Source organism: Sturnira hondurensis, unplaced genomic scaffold, assembly GCF_014824575.4.
Source record: "Sturnira hondurensis isolate 20B ecotype Veracruz unplaced genomic scaffold, ASM1482457v3 Scaffold0016915, whole genome shotgun sequence".
In the NCBI taxonomy this organism is placed as follows: Eukaryota; Metazoa; Chordata; class Mammalia; order Chiroptera; family Phyllostomidae; genus Sturnira; species Sturnira hondurensis.
Window position 1 is genome coordinate 471,907 of NW_028089546.1, and position 25,874 is coordinate 497,780.

The following is a 25,874-nucleotide window of genomic DNA, read 5'->3' on the forward strand; positions in this document are numbered from 1 at the left end:
CATGTCCACACAAGACCTTCCTAAGGGCTTTTCAAAAGCTACTTGCTCCAGAAAACCAGCCTGAGGGTGAGGACCCTACCTCTAGCCTCTTCTTGTCTAACTTTCCCCGAATCTCTCTTCTTGCTTGAGATACAATAAAACTGACACTGAGCAAACAAATCTCATCAGGGTATATTTGCCTACATGCCCTCAAGCAAAGCGGTTTCAGGGCCTGGGTTTACCATGAGCAACCTCCAACACACTGAGGCCCTTGGTAAATATTCAATCTGGATGGAAGCCAGAGAGTCTCCAAGTGGCTCCCTGCCACAGCAGCCATGCCATGTGCCACAGGGGATGGAGGGCAGCTGTGCCGGGCCAGCAGGGCTCCTTCAAAATCTTTCCCACGGGTTCATCCAATTCAGCCTGGTTTGGGTCACAAGTGCAGGCTGTGGTGCCAGTCTGTGTCATGTGCTGAGGCCTCTGTCTTTCCAGGTTGGTCACATGAGAGGGCTTGCTTTGTACACTTGCAGCTGTTTCCAGACTCTGCCAAGCTCAGGCCAGGGCCACAAGCAGTGAAGAGAGGTTTTTCCCCTGTCTTAGCATTTGAGTAGATCTTTGACAGAATAGAATTTCTCACTTTATGGATAGAGTATAATTACCCACCATGCTAATAGAGCAATATGGCAAGCCAAATCTGCTGTGGAATGAAGCAGGTATGAATAAGCATGACAGTATTATCCTCTCCATGGGTTTGGGGACATTACCTACCTACAGGTAAAATGAGATGACCTATTTCACAGGGATAAGGAATGTGAGCTGCCTCACAGAGGAGGGTAGAGTGGAGTTATTAGCCAGTGGAGTTATGTGCGAGTCCTAGGGACATAGTTCCTTTGGCGATACAGAGAGGTTGACTTTCACTTGTGATATGCTTTGAATTAATAGTTTTTTTTAGGGTGAGCTTTTCACTAACAATGCACTCTGGCACTTTAAATTCCTGCAGCTAGAATCACTCTTTTAGGTCAAGACATTTTTTCTCCAGAAAGCCCCTGTTAATGTGCCATTTTTGTATACTGTTTGGAGCTTCCTCCAGGTGAATTACCCTTCAGCTCTGGGGTTTTTGTTGAATGTTAGTCTGGATCGAAGTCCCTATGACCTATACCAATGTCCTTTAAACTTTATTGCACATAAGAATCACCTGAGGCACTTAAAAAACTCCTAATGACAGGCCATAACCCCAGACCAACAAATCAGAACCTCTGGAGGTGGGACCCAGATGCGTTTTTAAGTCCCCTCTTCCAAAGTTGTTCCAAAGTGCAAATAAGCTCAGAGAGCCAGTGACTTAAAAAGTGATTGTAAAAGATCAATTGCATCATTCTGAGAGCAGATGAGAATTTTCTGGGGTCTAGGGTCTGGGCAGCGGGTCCACTGGAGTGATGACGTGGGATTTGGGAATACCCAAGAACTCATGTGAACTGTGGCCGCCTCCTCTACAAAAGCCTCTGCTGCTATTTTAAGGAAGTGAAAGAGAACTGGAGGGTGTCCTGTTGTAACACAACTCTTGTGGGCCCCAGCCTTCCTCAGCTGGCTTTGCCCTTAGTCTGCTTCTGGCCAGGTTCCCACAGTGACCAGAGTCTCATATTTGCCAGGGTGGCTTAGGTTCTGTTCACATGTAAAAGACTTCTGAGCACACTGGTAATTTCAGACCACCAGGGTAATTTGCGGGGGGGGGGGGGGGGGGGGNGAATATGTCTTGTGGAGTTTGTCAACATTTTAGCCTGAAGAAATGTAGAGAAAAAAACTGAGGCTAAGACTGTAGTGACTCCTGCCAGAGCTGGGGACTAGGCCAGAGTCCCCGGTGCGGATGCCATCTGTGGCCCACAGGGATTTTAATCAGCTGAAATGAGCAACTAGTCCTTGGAGGCCTAGGTGGAACAACAACTAGCAGTGCAACCAAAGGGGATTCAGGCCACACACTGGCGGAAGGTGTTGGACTAGGTCTTCAGGGCCCAGTCCTGCTCAGATTCTAGAATCCATTCCTGTGGCTGGACCTGCAAAGCGTTTCTTGGGCTTATGTACTCCAGCCTTGGTACTGCGCACAGGGAAGTGCTTCTGGTGCTCAGCCGTTCATAAGACTGGGGACCAGTGCCTTTAGTTGGCACTGACCACTAGAGGGACCTCCACCCCTGGTAGAGGGGTTCAAGTGGTAGCTCCTAGGTTATCTCAGAGCCTTCCATATTGAGGGGCGAGGATAGGGTGGTGAGGGTGGGGTGGGAAGTCAGAGACGAGGAACGAGCCTTCCCGTTGCCAGCCTCAATTGGGACAGAATCGCACGGGTCGGGGAGTCCAGACACCCAAAGGGTTGCTGCGCTGGGTGTGCCTCTAATTGGTGTTTTTATGGCTTCTCTCTTTCTGCACTTCGCGACACAAATTTCCTATTTCCCTGTTTTCATTTCTTTCCGCCGATGAATGGTGCTGAAGAGCCGGAGAAGCCCAGGGGACTGAGAGCGGGAACCTCTCCGCTGCCTCCCTGGGGCGAGAAGGGTGCGGGATGGGAAGGTGACAGGAGCGGGGTCTGGCTCCAGGGAGGGGCGTGGCTTTCGGAGAGGGGCGGTGCTTGGAAACCTGGAGTGCGGTCTAGGGGGCGGGGCCTGGGCTAGTCTGACCGGGGCTGAGGCAGGTTTGAAGGGGCGTGGTTGACCAGGTTGGTCCCTGAGCAACCGGAACCTGGGGTAGACCGGTCCCTGCGGTTCGCAAAGGTGTCGGACTGGGTCTGGGAGCGACAGAGGGCGGTCCCAGGGGAAGGAAGGCGGGGGAAGCGGGTGCTCCGGGACGAGCCTCCCGTGGGTCCCCGCCCCCGTCACGTGGGCTCCAGACCCGACCGCTGCCGGTCGGTCCGCCCGTTGGTCGGTTGGTCGGTCAGTTGGTCGGTGGGTCAGTGGCCTGCAGCTCGGCTCTCAACTCTCATGTTCCGAAGTGGGAGGGACCCGGGAGCGGTCCGCACACCTGAGCCGACCGGAGAGGAACGCTTCACGCAGGTCAGTGGGCTCTCCCAAGGCTCCCAGGCCCGCCGCGCTGTCCGGTCTGGAAGCGCCCGCAGGGGCACTGCCTGGATACGGAGAGTCCCCAGATCCTAGAACCACCCGGGGAGGAGAGGTCAGAGACAGTGTAAGTCCCAGAACAGGTCCCAGAGCGTGTCCCAGGCGCGAGGGCGGGGACCCACTTCTCTGTGCAGAAGACTGGGTGGAGGGTATAATTCCTATAGATTTTTTCTGAATCTCTTGGGATCTACGGACAGTCTGCGCTCCTACAGGTGCTAGGATGTCCCCGGAGATGCTCTGGGTGGTACGTTACAGCTCTGCTCTGTCCCCTGGAGCAGCAGCTAATCTAGAGAGCTCAAGGTGGTTAGGAATTTTATGGTCTGTTTGCCCAAGCAAATCTGTGTTCAGTGGAGCATGTGTCCATGTGCAAAGCCTTGGCTGAAACTAACTCTATACTGTAATTGCAAAAATGCAACATGTCTTCGAAACTCTTAAGCTGTGCCCCCAGTAAACTGTAAGAAGGGGTGGTCCTATTTGAAAGTGGGCTTCTCCTCTCTCTCCTGACATCCTGACTCTAGACCCTACAATTTGTCCTCAGATAAAAATTAAATTATAGCCCTGGCTGATGAAGCTCAGTAGATTGAGCACGGGCCTGTGAAGCAAAGGGTCCTGGTTGGATTCCCAGTCAGGGCACATGCCTGGGTTGGGGGCTGGGTCCTCAGTGAGGGACACATGAGAGGCAACCACACATTGATGCTTCTCTCCCACTCTTTCTCCTTTCCTTCCCCTCTCTCTAAAAAGAAATAAAATATTTCAAAAAATAAAAAAATTAAATTATATATCTAAAGATCAGAACTTTCAAAGTTTGGGTAGGATTGAAACAGGCATTCTAGTCAGTGTTTAATCCTTTAAAAAATCCGAAGCATTATATTTTTACATTTACAGCAGCTGGGTGTTTGGTATAGATTGGTCTCCTTTTCCAATTTTGATCTACTTCTTTCTCTTCTTCTTCCTCTCCCAGTTCCTTAACTGATGATAATGCAAATCTGAAGTGTGTCCAAATTTTATGTTGCATTTATATGAATTTAAATGACCAACTCCAGAAAGCTATTTGGTGGTAAACATAATTCATCTTCAGCATGTTCAGCCTTTGGTTATTGTTTATATGTGGAAAACACATAATGTTATTTGATTTAGAGACTATGTGTTTCTCTTTGGAGCTTAAGAGAGGCAGCCCATTTGTATTCTGCTTATATTCATGTTTAAATGACTTTGGATTTAACACATTATTATTATGACTGAGATGTGATGCTGTGGTGTCAGTTACTGGTTTATTGCTCCTGGGGAGACGCACAGCATCATGGTCTCTTCTTTACTGGGGTAGCTATTGCAGGTTCCACGAAGGAGGTATGAACAGAGTTGTGGGAATTTCTGTCTTTCATCTGAGCAGGGAAAATCTGGGATAATTTCAAAAAACGGGTGACATGCCCTGAGAATTGGCAAGTTGCCCAGGTGGGATCCTATGGCTAATGGTAAACAATAAAGTTGACAAGGATGAAAAACATGGTCCCAGCATGGGATGAAGTTCAGGTGCAGAGTCTGGATGTTGTCTGAAAGCATAGAAGCCAATAACAGGTTTTAAGGAGGGGAGGGATGGATGTTTCTGTGAGCTTAAAGTCAAGGCCCTTCGCCCTAGACCTTCCCAACTTCTCAAACCCTACTGTGATGTGGAGAAAATCCAGTAAATATTGTGGCATGAATGGTCAGGTAACACTTTCAAACAGTGCTTCTCAACTTGAACAAACTTAATCACCTGGGGATCTTGTTCAAATGCAGATTCTGGTCACTGGGTCAGGGGTGTGACCTGACAGTCTGCATTGCTATCCTACCTGCTCCAGGATTGTGTGATTCCTTCACTATCTGTAACAAAGATTTAGAGCAGTAGTTTGCAAACCTGGTATGCCTCAGAATTGCCTGAGGGGCTTTTAAACTATTCAGACAAAGTAGGTTTGGGATGTTTTTAACCAAGTTTTCCCCAGGTGATTTGATGAAGGCTGAGTAGGAAGGCCGTCGTGGCAGTGCTGTGGGAAGCAGGGACCAGAGGGCAAAGACACTGGGGGTGGAGAGCCCAGACAGGAGCCTGGAAAGTCACTCAGGACAGAAGTGAGGCCTTATATTGGGTCTGAGAGAGCAGGCCATTGAGGCAGGAGAGACTCCAGAGAGATAGATTCTATAAGACAGGGGGCGAGGGAGTGGGCTGTGTCCATTTCTTGACTGACTGCACAGGTTAAGTAGGAGTGAAGAATGATTCTGAGAGGATCCAGCTTTGAGGAGGAATGGTGTGCACTTAGGACTATAACAATTTGGAGTAGGATTTGAAGTTATATTTTACCTGGCCATCAGAATTTTTTTTTCCATGAACAAATCTGTTAATGACACTCCCCTGCTTAAAATCCTCTGGTGGATTCTCCTTTGGGAAACATGAGAAGGAAGAGCTAATGTGAACACACTTATGAGGTATTTAAGCATTTATTAAGTTCCCAGACTGTACACCCCCATTCAAGAGGTTACACTCAGACAAAATAAAAAAGATATCACACATGGTGCAGGCACAACTAGGCTAACACTTCAGCAGTTTTGCGTTGTCCTGAGTTAGTATTTTCCCTGCTTCCTCCTTCCTCAGAGCAGTTCCACTTTATTCCCTGGCCTCATCCTTGGGTTTCAACACTGGATGGCACCTATATGTCAGCTTTCACAGAATCCACAGGTCGGCTCAGAAGGGTGGGCTGTATCCTTCATAGGCCCTGAAGGCCAGGTCCTGTTCAACCTTGTGGCTCTTCAGGAGGTCCATTCTTATCTCACATGCCAGGTAAATGATCTGGGAAGTGCCATCCCAGAGCATCTCTAGCTTTACACCCAGATCACACCAAGGACTTTGAAGTTCCAGGGGAGTGCTAATTCTCAGGAAATTTGTATGTTTAGTGCTTCTAGGTAAGTCCTAACTCGGTGCTCCGTGGTAATTCTTACTTCCATTTCCTCTGTCACATACATAGTTATGCACACTGACAACTGAGCATTCCTTGGGGTGCAATGCTTTTAATCACCATGTTCCCTGTTGTGACCTCTAGCACAGCTGTAGATAGAAAGGCTAGACACAGATGGGATAGCATTGCCTCTCTGAAAGGATAAAGTACAACATCTGGTACAGCATTCAAGGCTCCGTGGAGGCTGGCAATAATTTAGCTCACCAGCTGCATCGCCACTGTTCCCCAATCTGAGTACCTCACCAATTTCTGTCCTTAGTGCCTCTCTGTCTTTGCATACACTATTTCCCCTTCCTGGAAGGCCCTTTGTTCTCTGCTCTGCGACATGAATGCACTCACTCCTGTTAATCCTTCAGGATGCAGATCTAACTCTTAAAACACCTCTCCTTTCCCCACCCCCAAGTCATGTTAACTCCTCTCTGATAGTACATATGTACAGCACCAGATACAGATCTCTGTGGTGGTGCTTAGGCACTTTATTTGCATATCTCTGTGTACAGGCCCTGCAGACTCTGAGCTGCTCTAGGTCTGCATCAGCCCTTGTGTGCGGCCTACTTGTGGCAGATGTTCAGGAAGACTTTGTGGCAGACAGGAGCCTTGAGCTAGCTGATTTTGCCACGTTTGCTCGGTAAAGGGGAGGAGAGGCAGGTTATTTTGGAGGAGATGAGGGAAGGGACAAGAGCGGAACCTGAAAAACTAGGACAAGCCCAATGCGGAGTGGCCCCCATGGCTAGAGTCATGGAGTGAGGTGGTGGGGGGATGCCAGGAGAGGTGAGGCTGTAGTCTTAGTCAGGGAAGAGATCACAGAAAGCTTTAGGAGTTGAAGCTAGAGAATTTAAATTTTATTCTGATGACATCCAATGTCTCTGAGTATGGAAAAGACATGGTGAAAGCTGTGCTTTGTGAAGGCTTCAGGGCTGGGAAGGGCAGATTTGAGGAGGAGAGGAGCTTCTCGTGAGCATGCGCTGTTGGACTAATGCACTGGAGTGGATTAGGACCTAAATCAAGGCAATCGCAATGGGCATGGAGTGGAGGAAGCAGAAGTGAGTGAGCTTGCCAAGAAATTCTGCAGGGTTTGGTGACTTATTGGATTTGAGGGGGGGAGAAAAGAGTCAAATTGGACACTGACATTTTGTGCTAGTTTACTGGGAGAAGAATGAGGCAGTTGTTAGCAGCATGAGAGCATGGGGGGGCATGGAAAGGGGAAGGCAAATGAAGGTGGTTGATTTCCTTTGGAATCAAGGGAGCCATGGGTAGTTTCTTGCATGCCCCTTAAATCCGTACACAGGAGAATGGCAAAGTCCAAAAGAAGGCTCAGCCACTGGTGGCAGAATCTAGGCCTCCTGGTCGTCTGCCCTGGACCTCTGGAGCTCAGTGGGTTTGGCCAGAGGGGAGTTGCCAGACGGTCCAGCTGGAGATTCCATTTAGGCAATAAAACATGGGAAAAAGGCCATGTTTGGGGTGAATTCAGCCTGTAGGGCAGCTAAGGCTGGAGCCTTATAGATCAAGGACGCAGAGGGGGAGTGTCTGACAGCAGCCAATGCCAGTGAGGGTGTGAAGGCTCACAAGTCCTCCTTTCTGTCCTGTTGCCTGGTATGTGGGCTCATGGGAAGTGGAGAGATCCTTTATGGAATCGGCACTCATACTTGTTAGTGCTCCATGTGGGTACATGTGTAATAAATGGTTTTTCTGGGACTGCAGCCACCAATCTGTAGTTCTATGGAAAGATGCATTCCAAGATCCAAGCACCTTTCCTTTTTCTAGAAGGACTTGAGGGACACATCCAGCCAGTCATGAGAAGTTGCCTATGTAGTGTTGGAGTGGGGGTGATGGAGGAGGCACCCCTCTGGAGAAGGAAACCCGCCCTGAGTGGGTGTAGGGCCAGTATCAGGGATCCAGATGATTAGGGGAGGGCCAAAGCTGTCAGATGAGTAGGAGGACTTTATCTAGAATCTTTATCATGACCAAGAGACTCAGTGACCTGAGGATGGATTTCCTCCCCTCTTTACCCCTCCCTTCCACACCTCTCAGCTCAGCCTCCAGCCTCCTAGGATGAGCCCTGCCTTTGCCTTGGCATAGTGTTCACCCCGGTTTGATAAGGTCAAGCTGGGTTAATGCATGTAAAACATTTAGATCATTGCTGGGTGTGTGGTAATTGCCAACAAAGACTCAGGGAATGCTGGGATTTGACTTTGAGGGAAAGCTTGTCAAGTCTCTTGGCTCTTTTCCGCTATGTAAGTGAGTCTGGCAAGTTTCTACTGCATATTGTTTTGAGTTTTTCTTTTTGTGCTTTTTTTAAAACAGAGACCAGAATGTATGCACGAGCTTGCTCACCCATAATAAAGACTTGAGATTTGGGTTGTTCATGTCTAAGGGAGGACTTATGCAGAAGTGAGTGGGTGGAGTGCCTGCTACTAGCAAATCTTTAGGAAGAGATTTTCACCCAGGTGTAGATTATGTTCTGGCTGCTCCCGGGGGCCTACAGCTGTTGCAGTGTTCCCAGGTGGCTCTCATTTGGGTACACAGGCATACCTCATTTAATTGAGCTTTGCTTTATTGTGCTTCACAGATGTTGTGTTTTTGAAGGTAGACCCTTGGCCAACAAAAAGGTTACGACCAGCTTTATTGCAATACTCACTTGATTGCAGTGGCCTGGAACCAAACCCATCTGTATCTGTCTCCTCCTTGAGTACAGGCATAGTGAAGGAGGTGATCCAAATCTCAGGGTTTCTGTGCCTGCTTAGAGATTGCCAGTGCTTGCTGGATCCTGGGAGTGTATTTTAGTAGCATAGTCAGAACACCTGCCCTGACTCCCAGGTAAAGCATAAATCTATAGCGACTTAGAAGCATGGTTGAATGTACCAGTCAAATGTAGCCGGGCCTCTCGTCTGGGCAGGGACTACTCTGGCCTGGAGAACCACTCCTGGGACTGTACCGGGACGTCCTGAGAGGTGTCAGCAGACTTCTCCCACCTGCTTCTGACAAAGGCCCAGAGAGCCCTGCCAGAAGGAATTCCTTGGGTTGAAAACCTGTGTGTATGTGTGTGTGTGCATGTGAGAGAGAGAAGAAAGTTATGTAGGAGCCAAAAGATCTATTTTAGGGGTTAAGCCACCGGTCATCTGGTAAGACAAACCTGGGCTACCTTTATTCCTTGCATGCATACGTGAAAACTTCTTTCTCTTCAGAGGCCAGTTTCCTTTTCCTAACACAAGACCTAATTTCCCCTGAATCAAAAAGGTTTTCACACTTCATCTTAGCCAAAAGGCCAAGAAGCGATCAAAAAGGTTTTTGCATGAGTGGTTCACACCATGGTGCACTGACTGCTTTATGGAGACAACAGAGCTGTGGGCAGGTCACTCAGAAAGCTGCCTCCAGAGGGAAGGCTAGAGTGGAACTTTGGCCTTGGCAGATTTTACAAAGGGTTTGCCTCATGAGCTAGTGTTATTCCCATTAACAGGGAAGCTCTAGAGTTAGATATTTCAACTGTAGTTATAGTTGATAAGCTTCAGTGATTAATGCTTGTGGAAAGCTGTTACTCCTAGAATGGAATGCATGACTTATATGACTCCAGGAGGTCTGCAAACAATGGGAATGGTATCTGAACCATTGTGTTCCAGGGGGGATGGAGATAAAAAATTGTTTATTAGCAGTTTACAACTCTTATCTGATTAACCTTTTTCCCAAACCTTTGACTTACCCTTTTTATCTCCTTATAAAAAGATTGTTATAAAGAGATGTTAAGATGGTTTTTTAGGCTATATAACTTCTGTCTTCTCACATCACTGGCATCTGAATAAAGCACCCATAAAGAGTCAATTTTTATCTCTACTCACTGGTTCTGGTAGTGATAGGCAACAGGAATGCCAACTGTTTTACCATTTTATGGGAGAGAAACAGGTATCAGAGAAGTGAAGTGATTTTTTTAAGGTCCCACAATATTAGACTTAATTTATTGTCCAATCAGAGACACTTCTGGGGGTGAAAGGAGATGAACATATGCTGAATTGGGTGGGACCCGGGGATGACAGGAATGTCTCAGGCACACTGGGATGTGTGGTATCAAACTCCAAATTCAATAAGAGCCAGAACATGTAAGGGGAGGAGGGACTGGGGAGAATGAATTGCAACAAGGAGAGGGGAGAAATTAGAATTTGAATTTGAATGGGAAAGGTAGATGCTTCTAATTCAACAGTTTGCTAAAGCAAAGGACTAGTTTTTGGCTCTGACACCTGACTTGACTAGATGTCATGAAAATTTTGTATTATATAAGCTCTTCCCGCAACCAGCCAAGGCATCTGGTTCTTCAGTAAAAGACTGCTCACTCAGTAACAGCCACCACCACCCTGTGTGTTTGTCTAGGTTTCTCTGAGCCTGCTCATTGGAACTGCACAAGGTCTTAGGCTAGAATTATTGTCCTGTTTCTGAAGATGAGGAAACTGACTCCTTCTGCAACGTCTCCCCCCTTGCCCAGCGTTATTCCAGCGTGACAGGCAGCAGAACCTCATCAGGTCCTCCCTAATCTCTGAGGATCCTCATAGCTCTAGAGTGTGGACTCCTAATCAGATAGGCCTCCATTTAAATTCCAGCTCTGCACAGACTTGCCGTTGCTACTTTGAGCAAGTATCTACCTTTCTGAACTTGAAGTTCCTCATCTGCCAAGTGAGAACAGGGCTATTTTATTTAGCTGTTGTAAAGATGAAATGAGATGATGCACAGAAAATGTTGGCTGCAGTGCTTGGCACATCGTAAGTAGTCAATAAAAGGTATTATTATCATTTTCATCTTCTCAGGAAGCCTGGGAAAAAATCCTCTGTTGAGAGGAGTGATTTATATCATCCAGATAGAAGCTTATACTGAAATTTTGGGGGGAAGTAGCATTTTCGGGCCTCCAGGTGTGACAAAAAGGACAACTATGGTAGAAGTGAGCAGGAAGATTGGAAGGCAAAAGTGTGTGGCAGGGTGGGGAACAGCCTGGTTTCAGATGACCGGTCACCAAAGTTCAGGAGAAGGGCAGCAAACAGAGGGAGTTCAGAGCCCAAACCAGCTCAGTGACACGTGGCAGGGGTAAGTGCAAAGTCCTGTCTTTAGGCTCCGTTATCAGTTGGTGTGAGTATCCTACCAGACCATGTGGAAAAACCCACATAAGTTGTCTTAGCCTGGGTGCATTATTAGAAGTCCCAGGTTTAGACCTCGCCAGAGGATCATCTCCTTTTCCCCTTTTCCCAGCACTAGCCAAGACGGGACACACCTGGAGGTAGGACCCTGGACAGCACACTTTGGGAACAGGTGGAAGAAGTACCTTAAATACTGCAAAGTTGGAGTCCCTACCCTGTAAGCTTTGGAGGGACCTGGGAACAGGCTGGAAGGCACCAGGCTATGATTACGATTTTCAGGTGGGTTCGGGGAGCCACCATGTTCTGTGTTGTTCTGAGGGTAAAGTTGAGGGTCTGTGAGGGTGACGGTAAAGGGAAGAAGAAGAGGTAGATTTCAGTTTGAGATGATGTAAGAAATTCCAAATAACTCAAGCTCATCTCTAGGGCCACGCAGCTGCCTAAAGGCATGCATTCGAGCCTACCTGAAGAGGGTATTGTCCAAGCAGTACTGACTAGAGAGAAGCTTGTGAAATAACAGGAGGGGCAGAGTTTGCCGAAAGGTTAAAGGTCTATCTAAAAGTGCTGTAGGGCTTGGGGGTGGGGGCGGTAACTGGTGGCTTCTGAGCAGAGATGACTTGCAGCAAATGTAGGGTGGAATGAGGGTGGGAGCCTGGGGAAGGGCAGCCTTAAAGCTGTGCAGGAGCTTCTCTGTCTCAGGTCACAGGCTGAAGCCCCACTCAGTAGCAGGGACTGGGAGAGAGGAAATAGTTTGAGGAACTGCCTTTGTGGGTTGAAACTGAGGCTATGATCCCAACGAAGTGATTGTACTGTGTGTATTGTCTGCTGATGGTCACCTTGGCCCATCTGCCTGATAGGGGTATGGAGGCTCTTATACCGTCATGGGTCACCCCTTGAAGATTTTGAGGACACAGTGTCCTGGTCCCCAGAAAAACAGAGCCATGTGGCTGGGGCACTGGGCTCACAGGATAAAAGACACTGGGAATTCTGACTTGTCTGCAGCCTGGGCCACAGAACACTCTTCCCGCCCTAAGGGGAGGTGGGGAAGAGCTGTGGGCAGCAGGGCCTTATTCACATTGGCTGAGGTTTTGGGTGGGGTGCATGGAAGGAGGATGGAGAGTGCTGTGGTTAAGCAATGTGGATGTCTGAGGGGCACACTTTTCTGGCCTGGGTAGCAGGGAGCCTGGCTAGGCTGTAGACGTTGGCTCACTGGATCTAAGGGAATGCTCACCCTTTTAGGAGTGGTAGAGTGTATTCTTAAGTACTCTAGAGTCAATGGATTTGTGACCTTATTTATGATTTCAGTTCCCAAATGATTTTTGACCACCCTCTGTGCTGAATACTGAGATGGAACATGCAATGAATAAAACATACCCTTCTAGATGAAATTTAAGGAATGTACTCTTTACTCAAAATAGGCGGTAATACCTGCAAAGAAAACACAGTGAACATAGAAAGGAGAATTTGGGGCACCTGGCTTGCTGAGGAGGTAGCATTGGATGTGAGTGTGGAAGCAAAGACAGGGACCAGAGACATCCCTTTCTGTGGGAATGAAGGGCATTTGTAGCAGAGAGAGCAGCAATGTGCAAAGAAAGGCATGGGGACAGTAAATTATGGGGCACGTGTGGGAAACAGACAGGGTCTGGTTTGGCTGGAGTGGAGGGGTAAGTGAGGTTAAATAGGGAACCAGGGATTGAAGTTAAGGGTGTTAAGTCCCCAGCAGGCATAGGCACAGCACAGAGGCATCTGCGCCCACCTCTCACAGGAGCCTTTCAGGGCTTTAACCGAGGAGGGAACTGACTCAGGGTAAGTGACTTTCCTATGGTTTCTTAATTGATGATTGGCCGAAATAAGACTTTTGCTCCGTCTACCCAGTCCCCAAACACATATTCTTTCCACAGTGTCTTGCCACCACATTGAAAGTCTAGATTACAGTTATACCTCGGTACTTGTTGGCTTCAGAACCTGGCAAACCCTGTACTCATGGCATTTTGATGAGAGAAAAATGTTTCGGCACTGGGCGCCTGCTCGCCACGTGGAGGCCCTCTCTCCACAGTGCGTCAGTGCGTCAGTCTCCTGAACAGTTCAGTACTCGTCGGTTTTGGCACTCGTCACAGGTTCTGGAATGAACAATAAGCACGGAGGCACCACTGTATTTAGTTTTAAGTTTGCTGTGGAGATCAGCTCTTCATGTTGAGGCAGGAAGGTGGTTGGCGTGCACATGTCAGGTGACCTTAGCCTTTGAGAAGCATGTGGTGGACATGACCAGATCTTTATGATGCGCACCCGACCCCGGGGAATATATGTATTTAAACACATGCGTATTTAGGAAGTAAACCTCGAACACAGTGCGAATTGCACTGTTGTTCATGGCGTCATAGAAACTTACTCCCTGGTACTACAGGCAATTGCCGATTTCTTGGCCAAATTCCTCAATTTTCTCTCCCACTCAAGAAAGTATATTAGAATGGGGCGAGGTAATCCAGAGTCTTCTCTAATTTATGCAAGAAGATTCTTGGCTTTAGCTACTTTAATCATACAACTCACCTCACCTGTTGGGAATCGTGAAGGGATGGTAAGCAAGATGGTGCTCTGGAGTGGAAGGGGTGGGGGAGGTGTGGGAGTCAGGGACACCTCGGCAGTGACCCAGGGGGGGCTGTGGGGGTGGAAAGGAGCCGTCGGTGCAGTTCCGTGGCATGTTCCAGGAGCCTGCCCATGCCGGGGGGTGGAGTGGGTGCAGGGATACCTGTGTGGAAGGAGAGCATTGTTTCCACAGCGACATGTTCGGGTTCTGAGCAAGTGGATGCTGGGGGTGGCTGCCTGCTGAAGTTGGGGTTCTTTCTTATTCTGTGTCCTGAGAACCTTATTGTTGAGTAAGTCCACCCAGGGCCCCATCCTCTGTCCAGCCTGGCCTCCCTCCTGGAGCTCAACCCAGATCCAGGCCTGGCCCCTGTACCTTGCTTCTAACCTCAGGGTGGACCTGGGCTTCTTCATCCTTCCTAATAGCAAAGTTTCCCTCAGCTCAGAGAGAAAGCCTAAGACCACCTAGGGAAGCTGGGGGGCCACAGGGGGAGTATTTGGGTTGCAGGGACTCAGGATCTCATGTTCACAGGGGACTTCAGGTAAGACAAAACATGACCTTCATGTTCTGCCTATTAATCATGACCACTTTGAAAGCTTACGAGCTACTCCAGGATCACAAATCCACTCCTCAAGTGATATGATTAATTATATTTGAAAGAGAATTGTAAGTAAACATAGTGACAACTGAATAAAGACTGGTGTTCATGGGAAGGACCCTGCAGGCTGCTTTAGACACGCATCTCACAGCATCTGTTACGCACCGTGGTTGGAAACCTTTCCTCAGTAACTGCAGGTGTGCTTGCCTGTCTAGCTCTAGGTGTTCTATGCGAGTGTGGTGTCCATCAGGACCGATTGTGGTGCCTCTCTGAATCACAAGTACAATCTGTCTGTCATCTGTCAGGGCCACTGCTGGGTTAAATGGGCCTTCCGAGATAAGTGCTGGGGCCAGACACCTCCCGCTCATAGGCCGAAGCCTTTTACAAACATAGGCAGGATCTGGTCCTTCCTCTCCCCACCCCTAGAGTCCTATTTTAGTTGCAGCCTCCATATTTGGGGTCTCCCAAGTCCACCTCCCCATCTCCCTCTGCCAGGTGTCTCCCTGATCATCATGAACTCTGCTCATGGTCACTAAGCTGGGCACTGGGTGAGGCTTATGGAATGACTGAGGAAGGGGCGGTGAGGGTCCGGTCGCCCACTGTCCTGTCACACACTGTCCTGTCACACACTGCTGCAAAGAGACAGAAAGTTCAGAGCATGTGCCCTGGGGCTATTCCCCCAGATCTGCCTAATTGGGGGCTGGCTTCAAGAGATTTGGCAACTTCTTGAAGTCATATTTTCCCCTCCTGATCTCAACATTTAGGCCCCATTAAGGGGTGCTGGTCTTGGCTAAACCCATCTGCAGGAATAGTGCAGTTAGGGACATGTTCTCCAAGAGAGGACAGGCAGGGTGTTGCATATTCCCTGGCCAGGCAATGAGTGGGTCATTTACTCTATCCTCTCTCCTAAGCCTCAGACTCGTGGAGCACCTATTCTTATCTCCATTACCTAGTAACCTGGGACATTAATATGCATTACCCAAGGTCAGGATGTAACTCCAAAGCTTGGACCCTTTCTTCTTCTTCCTGCTCCTCTTCTTCTCCAGGGACATGAGAAAGGAGTCACAGAAGGCTTGGGGTTGGGCTGGGCTGGCAGTGGGTATCAGCACTGCCTTCCCCTTCTGTGGCTGTTTTAAATCACACTGACTTCTCCACCTTTCACTTTGAGTCTGAGGAACTATTCGGGTTTCTCCAATGGAAAATAATGGCCCAGCTTTATGAATGACGAGAGGTAAGAAGAGGGAGAGAGACCCCCAGGAGATTCTGCAGAGGATGTTTCTCCTCTGGGGTCAGACTGACATACTTCCAGGAGTGAGACCCCCGGGCCCCCAGGAAGGGGGACCTAGAGCCGGGCAGCTCTCCAGCCAGCTTCGCTTTGATCTGCAGGATTGTATGCAAATGGGGCATTCCTGGGACACTTTTCCTAGGAAAGTCCCTGAACCTCTCTCTGGCCTAAGTGCTCTTAGGGGAGGAAGTGATCCCAGTGGCAAGTGTTTCATGACTGCTGAGCTGAGGGTAGGGGCCCAGTGCTGCCCCGCCCCTCCCTCCCCCGGCCCACTCTGGGTTGTTGACTGGGCGGCTTGAGGAGAAGAGGGCTGGGCCCAGGGCTCTTGGCTCCTTGAATGCAACTTGATAGCTGGGCAGGCTGAGGGGTCTCGGGGTTCCCTCCTGCAGCATGCCTGAGTCTGGCCTTGCTAAGTGGTCTTGGTCCTCAGGTGCGACTGCCTCAGAGCTGGTTCACAAATTGTCTTTACCTGGGTGTTGTGTAAGGTTTGAAGGTGTGAAGCAAAGTCTCCCTAAGACTAAGAGGGAAGGGGCACGAGTGGATGAGAACAGAGGCCCAGCTCCAGAGAGTCCTCCCTTTTTCTGATAGCCTTGCTGTGTTTCCAAGATCAGTTTGCTGAGAATGCCAAAACACAGTACCACAGACTGGGTAAACACCAGACATTTTTTTCCTCACAATTCTGGAGGCTAGAAGCCCAAGATCAAGGTGTTGGTAGGGTTGTTTTTTTCTGAGGCTGCTGTCCTCAGCTTCTAGAGGTCCACCTGCTCCCTGAGTCTTCATGTGGTCTTTCCTGTGTACCCATCTGTGTCCTTCTAAGGATACCAGTCCTACTGGATAAGGGCTCTCCCTAATGTCCTCATTTTAACTTCATTACCTCTTTAAAGCTCTCATTTCTAAATACAGTCGTATTCTGAGGTACTGAGGGTTGGAACTTCAACATATGAATTTGGAGAATGGGGATATAATTTAGCTCATAACAGGATATTTCCAAAATTCTCATTGGGCAAGACTCACGGTGAGGGATGGAGAGGTCTCACTGCTGGTCTTGCCAAAGATGAAGGGGGACCCAGCCCAGCCGGTGGTGGAGGAAGCTGCCTTGGCCTTGTCCGAAGGCTCAGCCCAGGAAAGTCCAGGCGGAGCCGTTCCCCTGCAGTCTGGGCTGTCTGGCTGCACTGGTTCTGTGCGGTGTCTCTATTTGGCTCCCATGTCCCTCGGCCCCCAGTGGAGACCGGGCTGCTAATCAGTCCCCTGCTAACAACATCCAGCCCAGGCCCGCAGAGGAAGCCCCCTTCTCTTTGCACCAAGGCAGGGGCCAGGCTGTTGTTGCCAGTGCACACAACCCGTCTCTAAGAAAAATTCTTTGGTCTCCTGACTGGTTTAAACTTTTCTTAATGCAAAAGGAAAACTATTGCATTGGTTCAAAATTAAAATGTTTAACAAATGTTGAACTGAACATTCAAAATACAGAATAAATTTTGCTTATTTCAATTAGTATTTGCCTAGAGCCTGCCAAATTCCGGTGCCTGTACCTCTCTCCAGGCAGCGTGGGAGGCTCGTAGGAGGTAGCTGGCTGCAGACTGAGGTTACGCAGGAGAGCCCTGAACACTCTAGATGATAGAGAAAACGTGCTGACTCAGATCTGTTTTTTTTCTTGTTGCTTAGCATTCTACAATAACAGAATGAGGAGAAATGCCTGGTTTTATCATCCGTTAGGGGAAGTTACAGCCTCTTCTCCTGTTGGTCCTTTGGGAATATAATTGCACTCATCTATTATGTATCTTGTTCATGCCAGGCCCAAGCATGGCCAAGTTCCTCTCATGGTAGAGCTGCCTCCACCTCAGAATATCAGGCTGCAAAGAGAGAGGCCTCAGGTATGGAGAAGTGAGACTGGAGAGGCTGCTATGCACAACTCCCCGCCCTTATTTAGGAAGCTGACCATGTCTGTCTATGTGTCTGTCTGTCTCTCCTCTTTTCCCTTTTCTTGACACTCAGATACACATACCTTTAACATTTTGTGTCTGCCCACATTTACTGAGTGTCCACTTGAATCAGGTTCATTGCTAGGCTCTGCGGATAAAAAGGTGAATAGCATGTACGCCTTGCTCTTACGCTTCTTAACTTAGAAGGGGAGACAGACATATCAAGGAACTGTGTCAACAGCACTGTCAGTGAGATGATAAAGGTGGGTACCAAGTGTGACAGGAGCAGAGTGGGGCAGTAGTGGTGTCAGGAAAGGTTTCCGGGGTTGGTGCGTTTGGATAAAGCCTTAGAATAGGTGGGATGGAGACAACCATCCCAACAAAAGGACATAGAGAAAACAGGAAAATCTTTCTGTTAATCAGCTTAACAATAACCCACAACCTTCGGATCAACTAAGAAAATCTTTCTGGATTTAGGGATTTATGGCGTGGCCCCTTGCGATTGGACCTGAGCGTATGACTTGCAACTAGGAGGGTGGGTCTTGCTGGAGAGGTTTGATGGCCAAGCTACAGAATGCAGCTTTGTTCCTGAAGCAGTGGGGAGCTGTGGGACGTTTGAGAGCAGGGGAGTAATGTTATGAGCTTTATGGACATATCCTGTCTGCACTGGGAAAGAGATAGATTGAAGAAGAGTCAGCTGGAAGTAAGAAGCTGAAAGGAGGCAGCTTTGGCAATCGAGGCGAGAGACGATGAGGGTCAGAAGGAGTTTGGTTAGGTGTTAGGGCCTTCAGGGAGTCGGAATGGCACTGTAGAAAGAACACCGTATGAGTCATCAGGAATTTAGGTTCAAATCTCATCTCTGCTGGCCCCTGGCAAGGGAAGGCGGGATCCTGTGCCTCCCTCTGGAAAGCCGAGCTCCCTAAGTGGTGTGTGTGTGTATACATTTAATTTTTCACTATAAAAATTCCAGCATACACAGAAGTAGAAGGAGTGGTACAATGACTCTCCTTACATCACTCAGCTTCAGTGATGACCCCTGGATGGTTATAATTTTTAGGTGGCAGTTTCTGAGATGAAACTTTTTGGAAGTATTCAAGTTGAGGTTACATTTGAAGCATTTCTCTGAACCTGTCTCTCTTCAGGTTGAGGCAGGGAAACCACTTGATGTCCATTTGTTCCTCCTTGGAGGCAACTCTGTGTGTGTTCTCTGTTGTGAGAAGGAGGATGACGGTAGCTTTCTTTGAAGGGTGCGCACTTTCTTTGGGGGGATTGATGGAGCACACTGCCAGCAGCCTCCTGTCTGCAGGGTGACGTTCTTTCTGCCATGGGGGGCAGGTAGGAGTGGCCAGAGCAGAGAGCAGAGGTAAAGATGGCTTGGGAGGGCGGTTTTCAGGATCAGACTCCCTCCTGATCCATTCACTGAAGGGTGCGTGTGGCCTGGGAGCCTGATTCATGCCAACTGAACTGACAAGGCTAATCTGTAAACCAGACAGCAGTGGGCTAATTCACTTTGGCAGTTGTTGTCCAGTGGCCACAATACAAATGCCTGCCCTCCCAGACTGCCTTCCTGGCATTATCCTACCTGGGAAAGTGAATTACAGGGTCATGTGCAGGTTTCAGGGGAGCCGGGCTCCTAGACAGAGGCGCCATGTGGATGGTAGGGCTATCACTCAGGGTTCTATGGGGCCTCCTTGCTGCTAGTGATCAGCCTCGACCCCCAGAGATTCCTTATCAGTCACTAGTGTGCCACACAGAGCAACAAGGACCAGTTCTTTTGCTGAGAGTGACACAGGTCCTGTGGGGAATGTGGTAATTATTTATACTACTTAAATGCCCTCTGAGTTCAGCACCAATTGAAAAAAAAATAGGACCAAGTGTCAGACAGATGGAGACCAAAATATCTGTTCGAGGGCTAATAATGGTGTTCAAGAACATGGCCAGCGGGTTTCTCAATGCATCCCTTTGCTGCTGAGTTAGGATACGCACCCCTATCAGGGCCCTAGATGAATACAGGCCACCTCTTGTCAAGGCAGCTGTGGAAAAAGAGAGGGAAGGATGGGGCGCAGCCACATGTGCTCGGTTCCTTCTCTCAGTCCCACCAATCAGATACTTAGCTGCCCCCAGGGGAGGAGGTCCTGGAAAGAGAGAATGTCCGTGTCCTCCCATTCGATATCCCCGTGGTACCGTGAAATAAATTAAATGAAGGTGTAAGCTCCTGTTGTGGGTCTCAGCAGAGGCTCCCTTGGGCAGGTAGGAGTGGAGATGCCGTCATCAGGGAGGAGAATCTTCTGGGCCTTCAAAAATTAGTTTTGATGGACAGAGACTAGAAAAGAGACCTTTAGCTTGAGGGGACAGCATGAAGGGCGAAGTGAGAATGCACTCCTGTGGCTGGAGTGTCAGGAACTCAGAAGGTAGTGGTTGGAGGTAGCAGGTTTAGTGAGGAAGTGCTGCTTAGTGGTTAAGAACATAACCTTGGAGTCAGAGAGTCTGGGTTCAAGTCCCATTTCTACTTCTTCCTGGATGTGTGATTTGACTAAGTTATTTAATACCTCTAAGGTTCAGTTTCCTTATCTATATAGTTTAGATAATAACAATTATGAATATTGATGTATGAGATACATTTAAACACTTGACTCAGTGCCGGGAGAGTGCTTAGTAAGTAGCAGTCATTATTGTTAGCATCATGAGTCCTGGACAGTTTGGGGTCAACTGAGAAATGCCTGGAATGCCAGATCATGAGTTTGTACTGCTGGGAGAGAGGCAGGTATTGCTCAGGTGAGAGGAAGTACTCAATGCCAGGGTTCTGAATACCTAAACCCAGGATGGAGCAGATGGAGTGGAGAGGGCCAGATGGAGAAGAGCATCCTTGCAAGAAGCCATCCCCAAGGACCTGTCCGCTGTTGGAAGGTGAGGGAGGGGGTCACAGGGAGGCCAAGTATATATAGTTTAAGGAGATCCCAGCAGCTACCAGGCATGGGCAGGATCATGCTGGAAGTTTCTAAGAATGCCCAATCTCAGGGGCTGCTAGGAAATACTCAGTCAGCTGATAAGTATTGGGATATTTTGATCTGGAGCTCACAAAGTCAGCCTAGTTTTATGAGTCATGAATGTGAAGACAAAATCTGGATTGCCCAGAGACTACAGAAAGAAAAGAGAAGAGACTGAGCACAGAACCTGCCCCAGGACAGTGAGTGGAAGCCAAGATAGGACATTTGGTGAAGGAGGAGAATCTGAAAGAACTCTTAAGAGTGCTTCGTCCCCAAATGCCAGCGAGGGATACTGTCTCAGGGCTTTCAGCACTGATGAGATGCCAAGGAAAGCAATCCTAGCCGACACTAACTGATCGCTGGTCTCAGTGTGTTAGTTGTATTAACTCATTGAACCTATGAGACTAGGAACCTATGGGTTGGGTACTTTTATTCTGCTCAGCTTGTAGATGAGGAAGCTGAAGCGCAGAGGGTCCTAGTCTTGCCCTAGGACACATTGTGAGGGATGTCAGAAATGGGGTTCTAATCCAAGCAGTCTGACCCTCCAGCTTGCACTTGAAGCCCACCCTAGACTATCTCTAGGAATCAGAACCAAAGGAGCTCAGTAGGTGAGGGAGCAGGAGCAGTGTATGTGGGTGGAACTCTTGTCGCACAAGGTGTCAGAATGGGAGATGAACCATGAAATGATAGCTGGGGATATGGAGCCAAAGGAAAGGCTTTGGGGATAGCCGGGGCTTTAATATCTGTGGGGTGAGAGGAAGGAGCAGGAGAGGGGAAAAGATGCAGATTCAGCATAGAGAGGGAACAACTGAGAGGCTGGACCCCAGTGATGAGAGATATGGGGATCTGAGAACAGAAAGAAATTTTGGGGTGTAGAGAAAGGGAATTGCAAGATTCCATTTCTCACCAAAGAAAGATACACGGTGGTTTGTTGAGGAAGAGTCTCATGATAACAGGCAAACCTGAGATTAAAGGTCTGGGTGCACAAGTGTCTGATGAAGCTGTATGCATTGTTAAGCATTCTGGAGCAGAAGGAAGAAGACACCTGAGCTTACCTCCCCAGGCAGGGGGAGAGTCAGGGCAAGTTGTGACCGGAGAGGCAGAGTAAGTTGGGAGCAGGTTCAGTGACAGCTGGGGAGGTGGTTGGAAAGAGGTAGGCAGAGTTTCAGAAGTTGATCCTGTATGCTGACTGCTGACGTGCACAGGGCTGACAGGCCTTGGAGTAGGGAGGCCCCATCCTTTCTGTCCAGAATGAGAAGTGGTGAAAGAGAAGTGTGGGAGGGTGCAGCAGAGCTCTTGAAGTAGGCAGGTGGCAGGAACAGGCTGCCATAGCCTGGTTTTACTCAGAGAAGGGGAGTCTGAGAGCCCTGCAGGCCCCTCTGAGAAGGATCCTGCCCTCCAATCCTTGCATCCTTCTCCATTATTGTTGGAGAAGAATGGCAGCCTTCAGGAGCTCCTCTCACTGGTTCCCTATTGCCCAGTGGATAAAGGTCAAGTTCTAGGGTGAATTAGGTGAAGTTTCAGCCTAATTCACTGCCTTTCTGCCCCAGTTCTCTGACCACACAGAGCCACACGCACAGCCCCTCCCCGCCAAGACTTTCATACTGTGGGATGTGCTCTTTGCTCCTCTTGCAGTGCATTTCTGCCTGCTGTTGACCTGCAGAAGTCTCACTTGCTCCATGAAGCCTTCTAGGATTGCCCACATGGCACTGTTTCTCCTTCCTCCTGCTGCCCTGCCCTGGGCATGCCGAACTTTTCTCTCCTGGGCATGCACATTGTGCTGGGTTGTAGCCAGGCAAGTGTCTTTCTCCCTCGGGATCCCCGGGGCTTCTGTGGTGTCTGGCACCCTCGATCTTCCCCTAGAATGTTCTTTATCTTGAATGAATGGATGATGAGGTGAGCCGTATTATCCGTGACATGATCAGGCAAATGATCCACTTTTGAAACTCAGCTCATCTTTAAAACTAACTTCTATGTGCTGTTTTGCATGTTAATAACATTAGCAGTAACTGCCATCTGAACTTAATTTTAGAGATGGTGGGAATTTCAGGGAAATGCTGTTTTTCTTCTACAAAGGAATATCATGACTGCTTTAAACTTAGATCATTAATTAATTTATGAATTTGAAGTCTAAATTGGAAAAAAAACAAAGTTTGTTGGCTTTGGCTCATGGATTCCAGACAGAGGCCCAATTCTACATGCAACCTTCATGTTCTAATTGACATGGATGAGAGACGAAAGATTTTTGGCCCTTGGTAGATGAATAACTTAGCCGTAACATTTATCCCCCCCCCCCCTTCATAGCATCTGCTAGCACAGGTTTTTTTTTACTGGTAACGGGACAAATAGTATTTGTGAAATAGATAAACAAATCTAAAAAATAATAATAGATCGATAGTTGTGGGTCATGCATTTTTATGATAGTCTACACGTCTGTTTTCAAGTAACATACTACCTATAACAGGGTCTAAGGGGGTTGGCAGTGGGCGGCGTCCCCATGAAGGTGAAGTACACAAGGGGGTGGGTAGCAAGCAGTGAGCCTCTTGGTCTCGTGTGTTTTGAGTTCTGTTTGGTTGGAACATGGAAGTCAGCTTCTCTGTCGCACAGCTCTCTGGTGCTGCGGGCCATTCAGCAGGGCAAGGTAGTATGGGGGTGTATTAAGCAGGGATAGCAAACAGGGACTTAGGTGACAGACAGACTGGGCTCCACTGAGGACTTTCAGCAGCTTGTGACCTCATCAGTATCTTAATATCTTTGTCCTGCTGCCTCCAGCTCTTCCATATAAAACCTAGCCCAGCTCCTGTCACATGTCACTGCTCCCTCACTAGCCTCATTTGGGGCTTGTAATTATAACATATCCCATATAGCAGGGCTCCCCAACCCCTGGGCTGGAGACCGTACCAGTCCGTGGCCTGTCAGGAACCGGGCTGCACTGCAGGAAGTGGGTGGCAGGCGAGCGAGCGAAGCTTCGCCTGCGTTACCACTTGAGCTCTGCCCCCTGTATCCTCCTCCTATTGCCCCTGTCTCTGGAAAAATTGTCTTTCACAAAATCGGTCACTGTTGCCAAAAGGATTGGGGACTGCTGCCTTATAGCATCACCAGGAAAACTAAATGAGATAATGAGGACAGCCTTCACAGGGGCTGCTGCTTCAGGAGGAGATAGGAAACCCTCTGTGAACTTTCTGAGCAGGCAGCTCTTACAAACAGGTGGGAACTACACAGGCGTGAAATAATTTGCCGCCATTCGATGTTCTGTGGACAGCTGTAGGGTAAGCGGCGGGCCACCAGATCTAAGCTGCGTCTTAGAGCATGCGAGGCGTTTATTGTCTGTTCCTGGTCCTTCACATCCCAGCATCAAAGAGGACACTCTCATTTATGTTTCTTTCTCAGACCTACTTTTTCTGAGACTCAGGAGAGGAAAGAACCTTCCATCCAGGTTCTTAGTGACCGCTGGGAGCCCCACCCCAGAGATGGTGCAGATGTATTTATCTTAACACTGTGTATTTGTAAGCACAGTTTTAAGGGGCAAACTGATGGGGGTGTGTTGGGGGGCTTGGTGATGCTCTGTCCCCGAACATTGTCTGGCTCCCCATCTCACTCTTCCCAAAGGCACAGATTCGGCCTCTTAGCCTCTCCCATCCCTCTCCTCGCTGGAGAACCTGCATCCTTTGTCTTGTGAGACCTGCCCAAACCATTCCTCAGTGGGCCTGAGTTAAGGCCCAGGGACATGATCACTGAGGTTGCTGTGGCTTCTTTACCACAATAAGCCCCTGAATTAGGGAGAAAGACCAGCTTGGGGGCAGAATGTCAAGAGCAGAAATGGGAGGTGAGAATTGCCAGAGGAGGATGAAGCAAGTGTTTAAAATGTTAAGCAAAGGCATGGAGGGGAAACTCCACATCAGCTCTGCAGCATTCCTTAAGCCCAGGTCAGATGAGCCCTTAGGGTGTGGGCCATGGTGCCCATTTCCTGGCCAGACCCCACGCTCCTCCTTGTGGGCTGGGCTTGGGGTATCTCATGCTCATGGCTTTGGTGTGGTATTTCTCTTAAGAAGCTTGCCCTACAAGTAAGAGGCAGGATGTTGCTCCTGCTTCTGAGTCTGGGAAGAGGTTAAGCTGGGAGGAAGTCTGGCCTCATGGCGCCTGGAGGTGAGGTGTCAGTGCCTGGTGCTGCTATTCCTGGTATTCTTTAGCAGAAGCTGTGGAGGGGGTTCAGCTATGTGACCGAGTCCCCTGCTATTATTACATGTCAGTGGAAGAGCTGTTTGGGATCTGTTGAAAGGGCTGTGGTTTGGCGAGAAAGGCCTGAGCTTTTTGGGTAAGTGCTTAAGTGGAAGCATCTGGATTTGGAGGTGCCAAAGGAGGCTGGTGGAGGAGTGGTGACATGTGACAGGAACTGGACTGGGTTTTAAATGGAAGGGCCAAAAAGCAGCCTGTGCGTTCGGGAGAGCTGGGTTCTAATACAAATGTTTTTAGGGATTTTTGGACCTCACCCTGTGGGGAGTGGCTGGGAATGCCTGGTATATACAACTCCTTCACCTGGTGCAGCGGGAAAAAGATGCTAAGCAAGAAATATTGCATTTGTCCTCTGCTGCCTCCCAGCCCACACCTAGGCTAATAAAGCCCTCTCATCAATTCTGAAGGATCTTGCCCCCCCCCCCACCCCCCACTCATCTTAGCTTAATTGGCTGACAGTTCAGAACAGCCTGGTCAGGGGGGTTTAGGTGGGAATGAGATTTGGCCTGTGAAAACATTTTTGAAGTTGAATGCTCTAAATAAATGTTTGTTATTAGGAGTCACCGATACAGTGATTAGATGGGGACAAGTTAAGCGTGCTCGTTTGCCTTCAGCGGCATTCTTTTCTTTGTTGCTTAAGCTTCTATTCACAGACAAAAGAAATTAAGGCTCCACCTTTCCACTTGTGCTAGGCTCAGTTAGTCACTAAAGGCATCAGCGACTCTGATAGCAGCTTTCTCAGCATCCTGGTCCCTGCTCTGACTTCCCCTCTGTTGTGACTGGATGTCTCTCTGTGTCCGGCTTCTCTATCCTGGTGGAAAGTTAATACCTGTGGCCTTGTCCTTTGGTCCTGATACAAAGTGAGGGTCTGTGGGCCCTGCCATTACCCTGAGGCCAGTTGTGCTGCTTTTCTTCACTGTCAAGTTTTTTTCCCTGGGAAGACAAAGACCTCAGGACTGAACAGGACCTCAGGGCTCAGGGATCCAGGTACAGCCTGCGGCCATGGGCTGGCTTGCCCGGACACCCCGGGAGCCTCTTAGCTCTGCATTTAGACCAGTGAGTTCTTTATTTTTTCCTTAGGAATGGGAATGTCTGTCCT

The 25,874-nt window shown here is 48.8% G+C and overlaps 1 protein-coding gene across 3 annotated transcripts in view; it reads left to right on the forward strand.

The window, feature by feature from the left end:
* Nucleotides 1–2,766: 2,766 nt before the first annotated feature.
* The window catches only part of PPFIBP2 (PPFIB scaffold protein 2), a 130,845-nt gene continuing 107,737 nt past the window's right edge, over nucleotides 2,767–25,874 (forward strand). For 2 of the 3 annotated variants that reach the window (XM_037066984.1, XM_037066985.1), the window contains exon 1: nucleotides 2,767–3,014. The gene's annotated coding sequence lies outside the window, so the exon portion shown is untranslated. The remainder of the gene's footprint in view (nucleotides 3,015–25,874) is intronic. The other variant, XM_037066986.1, reaches the window with a different exon arrangement.